Genomic DNA, 8293 nt, shown 5'->3' on the forward strand with positions numbered 1-8293 from the left:
TGACAGAGAAGCTGCCTCTCGATGCAGATGGGTCAGCTGTGACCCCAGCTCTCACAGAGGACAGCCTGCAAGGAACATACGGGCGGTGGGGCGTGGGTGTCACCTCCCTGGGAAAGCCAGCAAACATCACAAAGCAGGACATACCACAGTGCCTCTGTTCTGCACCCCTACCTGTGCATGCAGCAGCACACAAGAGACCTGAGCTCTCTGCAGGGTTTGTTCACTGCTGCTCCAGGAAGTGCTGAGGAAAGGCTGCCAGAGCTCAGCTTGCTGCTGGCACAGCTCCTTCCCCTCTGCTGAGCCACTCACTAGACCTCCTCTTCCTCTCAGCCTGCTCAAGTACCTCCACCCACTCTCAGCAGCCCTCCAACCCCTGGAGCTGGGTTAAATCAGCGAGCGCTAATCATGCAATCAGCCCCCTGAAAGGAGGGAACCCCCACAGCTGCTGCCCACAGAATCACCCTGCACCATGGCCGGGGAAGGCACCCACAGCCAGCACAGATCAGGATGTGAGTGAGAGTTTTGTGTTTCCAAAGCCTCCGCAGAGCAAAACAAAAGCCTTGGAAAATAAACAGTGGTGCCAACACTGCACAAAAGCAGGTGTAGGGACTGCTCAGACTTTATACTGAGAACTGCAGTTCCAGTAAGCAAAATATCCTTTGATGAAGAACAAGGCTGTTGACCTCCAGTGCTCCCAGCAGCGATGTCAGGGCTCTCCCACTGATAACTCAGGACATGTGTCCTGCCAGTCACTTTTTGGGATGAACACTCACTTTATATTCTCTGGAAAAGCACAGGTGTTCCGCAGGTGCTGTTTGCAGTTAGAGCAGGTGCGGCACCTTTTCTCTGTGTATGAACAATCCTCAGGAGGCAGAGAGCCACACAGATACAGAAATGGGTTACTTCATTGTGAGTTAAACACTGAACTGTGCTGACCTCCTGAGTCACCTCAAACATAGAAAACCATCTGGGATGGTCTGAGAGTCAGGACTGGCACACGCTGAACACCATAAACCCAAAGGGTTTGAGAAACTCAGCTCAGAGTTTATGGGAACAACAGGCTGTAAAATCTGTGGTTCAGCAACATCCCCTCCTCCACCTTTGCAGCTCCAGGTCAGGCAGGAGTCTGGGTGTCTTGCCATGGGAACTGTGTTCCCAGGAGACTCATGGCAAGTGGTGGGAGGCTGGCCAGCCTCTCGCAGGGCTCAAGCACAGGCAGCCCCCCGCTCACCATCATCTCCTGCAGACCTCACTCGCCTCCCAGCCCTGGGGTACACCTGTGGCCCGGACTCTTGGGCACAGATGGCTCCAGCCCCACAGCCCCACAGCTTCGGCTGCCCGGTACCACTGAGCTGCTGGGGAGCTGCTGCAGTACCCAAAAACACGGCGAAGGTGCAGGCAGCGTTGCAGGCACAGCACTGCCTCGGCACAGGATGAGCTGGGAGAAGTGTCAAAACAAACCTGCAGCAGCAGGTGCTGGTGACTCACTGCAAGGGCCACCGGCACACTGGGACCAGCCCTTCCAGGAGAGGAGGCACAGCAGAAATTCTCGCTCCTCCACAGCTCCTGTGGCAGTTGCTGCCAGATAGGAGAAAGTCGGAGGTGATGGAGGAGCTGTAGGAATAACATAGCTGAGGAGGAGAAAAATCCAGCTGCACACAGATTTTCTGGACAGCAGGAATGCTTTAGTGTGGGGGTGTCAGCCTGGAGACCTGACCCCAGCCTCCCTCAGAGCAGAGGGAAAGGGTGGCTGCCCAAAGCTACTCCCAGCAGATTCAGCCAGGAGGCACTGATAGGGTTAAAACTATCCAGGCCCCTTCCAGAGTGGCGACATCTGGGTGATATCCAGTGGTCCACAAACAGGTTTGGGAGTTAAATGCCTCATTAATGTAAATGGGGTTGGGCTGGGGAAAGGCATCTCCAGCACATGCCTATGGATAATCCTTACGGACTCTGAGCCTCTTCTTGTGCTCAAGCCCAGCTCTGGGGAGGCCAAATACGGCTGGAGATTGTAGGTGGTTTAGTTTTACCCTTTACCTTCAGGGCAGGCAGAGCCAGCGCCAGAACTGCCAGCGGCTGGAGCTGGGCAGCCTCAGAGCAGTTCCCCACACCAGACACCTGGTCTGAGCCATTCCCACCAGCCCAGCCTGTGCTCAGTGCTTTGGAAGAGTTTTCCAGCAGCCAGAGCATCCCAAGCTGGGGCTGAGCCATGGCAGTGGAGCCGTGGCAGCACCAGAGCGGTTCCAGGCAGTGTGAGTCAGAGGTTGACCTGTGGTTGCAGCAGCTCCCTCCACAGGGACATGCCATGGCAGGGCCCCAGCACTAATCCCGATGCCGACATCTCCCTGCGAACAGGACAGACCAGGGCGTCCGAGTCCTCACCAGCTGCCCACGCCTCCTCCTGCACAGTCTGTAACACCATCACAGGGCTGGACTGGCAGTGCTGGGCATGGCAACAAACCCTGGAACGAGACTGAGTGTGACCAGTGCCCAAGGTGAGGAAGGGGAGTCAGCCTGGGCATTTCCAGCCAAGAAACTGGACTGCCCTGCCGTGCTTCTCCAGCTGTGGGCGGTCCTGGCCCCAGATCTCCCTGCTGCTCACAGCCTCTCCTGGTGCCCCACGCCGTGCCAGGGGCTCAGTGCCATGCTGCTCCCGTGGGCAGCACTAGTGGCAGCCCTCAGTTCTGCCACACACCCACGGGCACCCAGCAGTGCCCACGTGCGCTTGCCTGCCTGGCCCCGCCAGCCCCACTGGCCCCACATCACCTTGGGCTGAGCTCAGCGAGGCGGGGGCTCTCAGGGGCTGGGCTGAACTAGCCAGCCCATGGCGTGCAATCACTCCCAACATGAGGTGCCAGTCCTGGGCACAGGGTGCATTCTGGAGCAACAACACCATTACCCATCACACCACTCCTGAGCAGCTTTGCTTCTGGAACTGACACGTCCTGGCAGCAAGGGCACCCCGAGCCCATGGAGATTTACGACATCTCTTTCTCCATCTGTCCCCCCTCTTCACAAAGAGCAAAGGCTCTTCTCTCACATCCCACTCATCCCACTTGGCCATTCATCTGTCTTCAGAGCAGTGTGGTCTCAGGATGCCCTGGCCCTGTGGAGCTGGGGGTGGCAGTGGGGGCAGTGGGAGTGGAGGTGGCAGAAGGCAGGGGCTCTGCCAGCCCTCCCCGTGCCTGTCCCTGTCCCTGTGCCTGTGCCTGTGCCTGTCCCTGTCCCTGTGCCTGTGCCTGTGCCTGTCCTGTCCCTGTCCCTGTCCCTGTCTCTGTGGCAGCACGGAATGCCGCACAGCGGGTTCCTGCAGCAGCTGACTGCACTGCACTGGGTTCTCCCCTTCAGCCTCGGCACAGGCAGCTGCAGGCTCAGAGTGCTGATCTGCTCCCCGGCCCAGTTGTAACACAGCCCAAGGTGTAAACAGGGAAACACCTGTCCCTGGGGCCATGGACGGTGTGTTCCTGCCTCTCTGTCCTCTGGTATCCTCACCTGGGCCTTGGCACTTTCCTGTAACACTCCCACACCACCTTGTCCCTCCCAGTCTTACATTTCTGCCTCAGTTTCCCTTCCAGATGGAGCTGGGTGGTAGCTGTAACCCCTCGAGGTCTGAGCCCTGCTGGGTGTGCTGCCAGCCCTGCTCAGCTCTCCGTGTCATCCCCTGGGACCATGGTGGCACTGTGACTCTGGGAGCCTTGCCATCGGCAGCGTTCCTGAAGCAGCAAGACATGAAGAACAGGAGGGAAGACTCTGTGGGGCCAAGTGACACAATCCAGTGTCCTCCCAGCTCACCTGCCTCCTGCCCAGCAGAGAGGAAAGGCCCAGGCACCGGAGCTGGCCTGGCCCCATCCAGCACCAGATATGGCAGACAGGATACAGAGTCACCTCTGCCTCCTTCACTCATGTACTTTGTCCAAATGTCTTTCTAGGGATTAAAACCACGCTCCCTAGATTTGTTCACCTGTAATTCCAGGTGTGCCACAGTCCCAGCGGGATGCAATCACCCGGAGCGCGGCTGAGACAGGAGCCGGCCAGAGCCAGGGTGAATCACCCTGTTGTCACAACGCCTCTCACTCCGGTACCTTCCTCCTGGTTTTTAAGACCTTCTCGCCCAAGTTTACATAACGAATCCTGAACAGTACAAACTGTTCCTCTAGGTACACACATGGGTAATGACCCCCACTTCAGTCTTGTTATAAAATATCATTGGTCACAAAATATAGTTGACATTTCCCCCAGAACAGGGGAGAGGACCATAAAGCACTGGCCCAGGGCATCTTTACAGTTCTGCGTCCCGCTGGTGCCACACTGGCACTCCCTGGCCTGTGCTGTGGCATTCTGGGGTCATTCTGAGGGGACTGGACCCCATTTGCAGCTGCCACATTCCAGGATGCTGGAGTCATGGCAGCCAGGGTATTTTTTCCAATAAACTTCCATGGTGGAAAAGACAAATGAGTGCAACTAACTCTCTGTCACAGCAATTAGAGCAGGTCTGTGGAAACCCCATCAGTGACAAATTGTCACAGTGCCACATCAAAAGCCTGCCCTGTGTCACCCGGGGGTGAGCTGGGACTCAGTGCCCAATGTCACCACACTGGGGCTGAGGGGGCCCCAGTGGGGTTTGCCCCATCCTTCCCACCCTGGAGGCACAGCTTGACTGTCAGAGCCACACGGTGTGACAGCACCAGAGCCTGGTGCCTGACCCTGGCATGGGGTGAGCCCCTCACCGTGGCCACCGGCTCCCCGAGCTGTGCCAAGTGAGCAGGAGCTGGGCCCCATCCCTCCCTTCCTCTGCTGCTTGTAAAACAAAACCAGTCTGGGTTTTACTGCCTGATCTTTGTAACTCAAACACAGGTCAGTTCACAGGTTTTACACAGCGGCTCCCAGCGCAGGGTGGCTGCAAGATGCTCACTGTCACTCCACTGGGATTTTATTGGTCACAGCTGAGTGACTTGATTTTGTTTGGTGAATTCTCTGGAAGTGCACGTGGTAAACCCGGCAATCACCGAGCTGCCTGAGCCCGTGCCGACTGCACGGGGCCGGGTGATGCCCGGCTCCCTGGGCACAGAGCGGCTTCCCCGGCAGGGGCTGAGGGCAAGTGATGGGCACCACTAGGCACTGATGGGCTCTGGTGGGCACTGATGGGGCCTGGCACACTCCTCCCCGTGCCTGCTGGCAGGAGGGCTGCCCGGACCCCCGGAGCTGTCCGACAGGAAGCCAGGCTGCAGACGTGACTAATATTTACCACGTTCATCTCGCAGCTCCTGCTCAGTGACGATCTAATTGGCAGGTGCAGGCACGCTGGCACTGTGACCGTGAGCCGTGGGCAGGGCTCCCCAGCTGGGAGGGGGGCCAGCTGGGACAGGCTGCCTGCAGAGCTCAGGGGCAGCAAAACCCCGGTGCCACTTCTGCTCCCAGGGCTGAAGAGCCTTTCCAAATCCTCACGGAATCCATGTGCACCGAGGAGTGACCTCAGTTCTGGCCACTGGTCTGGGACCCTCTCTGGGGCCTCAGCCCCCACTGTGCTAAAGGGCATAATGTGGCCAAAAACAACACAAGTTTGTGGAGAACCATATGTGAATGAGTCCTGTGTTTTTCCCATGGACCTCAACTCATTCCCACCCCCTGGGCTGGGATTTGGGGTGATTTCCTCCATGCAGAGCTGCCCTTGGGCTCTGTTCTTCTTGATCAGTACATCCAGACCTAACAGCATCCCATAAAATTTCCTCCTGCCTTTGTATCCACTGCAGCCACCATGAAAACATTTTCCTTCCTTCAGATGAGTTTAGGAGCAGTTTGTGTTTTGATCAGGCAAATAGAACCACTTTCGGGGCTGATTTTCCCCCTGGATCTGGTGTCCCAGCTGTATTTAGCTGCTGTCAGCAGTGCATCACACCAGCACAACACCCTGCTGTGAACACAATGCCTGGGGTGCAGGGGAGCTTCCCACGGGGTTTCAGCTGTATTTTCAGCAGTAGGTTTTTGCTTATGAAACAAACTTTCTCATAAACAAGCAAGAGACAACAGAAAGTCAAGCCAAACTCAAGGTCATTTGGCTTTGCTGGCTCTGCAGCTGATGTTCCAAACCCCAGAACAAATGCCACCCGCACTATTTCCAGTACTGGAGCAGCCAGAGCTGGTAACAGACATTGTTCTTTGGGAAATCAGTAGCGATAGGAGGGCAATTACTGTGACAGGACAGAGGAACCGGGTAAGTCCTGGTCCATCAAACCTGTTTGTTCCAGCTTCCCTTGTTGGAGACACCGCTCGAACACAATCCCACATTCCCCTCCTGACATAATGACATAAGGTACACTTGTGGCAGTTAAAAATAAAAATCCCCTTTGTTCCCAAATAACAGAACACAGGGACATTTGGGAAAGTCTGACCAAGTCCTGACTGAACAAGAACCTGCAATTATCTTTTCTCCCAGGAGGATATCGCTCCCGTGTACAATGCTCTGCTCTCAGTGGTGATTTATGGTTCTGAGGAGGTTCACACTTCACTGTTCTGTGTTCTGTGTGTTCACTGTTCTATCTCTCCAGATGCTCAAGGTTTTATCTCCAAATGTGTTCATGCAGTGGTGCTGGGCTGCAAGGACCACAGCACAGAGAGGGCTGGCCCCGGGGTAGGAAAATACAGAAAATAAATGGGGTGGGTTATGTCTCTCCAACACCTATGATGGATTAATTAACTCTGCTGCTTGGGCAAGGAACAATAGGAATCCTGGATTACAAGAGGAGCAAACCTCCACCCACCCCCAGACAGCTCCATCCACCAGCATGCCAGGAGCATACTCTGCCTCACTGGGAGACACCATCCTGGGGGAGATGGCACATTTCCAACACCAAACCAAACACTGAACTATTCCACAAAGCTATGGTCTGTTCCCATCCCCTTTTATCAAGGAGATTAAAGAACCCCCCTGTGTAAATACAGGTTAAATCTGAGTGACTACCCCTGGCTGCATGCCGGGTACATCCCAAATACCTGCCCGGCACGAAAACCTGCCCCCCTGCTGCAAAACCAGGCAGAGATCGGGTGTCAAACACCTGGCAACAGGGACAGTTGACACCAGGGAAGGTAAAGCAGCAAGGTGATGTCCTGGCACCAGGGACATCTCAAACCAGACAGAGACACACTGTGATCTGCTGCAGGGCAATGGTCACCAGACCTGAGAGTCCTTTCCAGTGCCTAAATGGGCTCCAAGAGCTGGAGAGGGACTTTGGACAAGGGCCTGAAGCAACAGGACAGGGGGGAATGGCTTCACACTGACAGAGGTCAAGGTAGATAGGATGTTGGGAAGAAATTCCTCCCCTATGAGGGTGGGCAGGCCCTGGCACAGGTTGCCCAGAGAAGCTGTGGCTGCCCCATCCCTGGAAGTGTCCAAGGCCAGGTTGGATTGGGCTTGGAGCAACCTGGGCTAGTGGAAGGTGTCTCTGCCCATGGCAGGGGGTGGAACAAGGTGACCCTTAAAATCCCTTCCAACCTAAATCATTCTGGGATTCTGTGAGGTTGGTGCCATTGATCCCAAGCTGCCGGTGTCAGGTGGTCTTGGCATGACGGGAGTAGGAGCAGCAGAATCAGCTGCCATTCCTCGGGATGTGTTACGAGGCAATCCAGGCAAGACTTCAAGGAGCCAGGACTAACCTGGGAGCGACTCCAGCCGGCGGGAGGGCGGGTTCAGCCTCCCCGCCGGGGCGGGACGGGGCGGGCCGGGGGAGGCGGCGTGGCCGGTCCCGGTCTCAGCGGGGAGCTCTGCCGGAGCCGCACGGGCGGCAGGTACGGGGGGACCGGGGACAGACTGGGGGGGGCCAGGAGAGGGGGTGCGGGGTCGGTCCTGGCCGGTCCCTTCGGCCCCGAGTCATCGCCGGGGGATGCCCCCGGGCATCTCTCTGCGGCTGCGGGCATCCCTCGGCCGCGTCTCGGGGCCGAAGGGACCGGCGCGATGGGGATGGTCATGGTGTCTTTTACACTGATATAGACCTGAAGTTACCCGATCTCTGCCTGGTTTTGCAGCAGGGGGGCAGGTTTTCGTGCCGGGCAGGTATTTGGGATGTACCCGGCATGCAGCCAGGGGTAGTCACTCAGATTTAACCTGTATTTACACAGGGGGGTTCTTTAATCTCCTTGATAAAAGGGGATGGGAACAGACCACAGCTTTGTGGAATAGTTCAGTGTTTGGTTTGGTGTTGGAAATGTGCCATCTCCCCCAGGATGGTGTCTCCCAGTGAGGCAGAGTATGCTCCTGGCATGCTGGTGGACGGAGCTGTCTGGGGGTGGGTGGAGGTTT

The sequence above is a fragment of the Myiozetetes cayanensis genome, unplaced genomic scaffold, assembly GCF_022539395.1.
Source record: "Myiozetetes cayanensis isolate MyiCay16 unplaced genomic scaffold, myiCay2020 scf20-37, whole genome shotgun sequence".
In the NCBI taxonomy this organism is placed as follows: domain Eukaryota; kingdom Metazoa; phylum Chordata; class Aves; order Passeriformes; family Tyrannidae; genus Myiozetetes; species Myiozetetes cayanensis.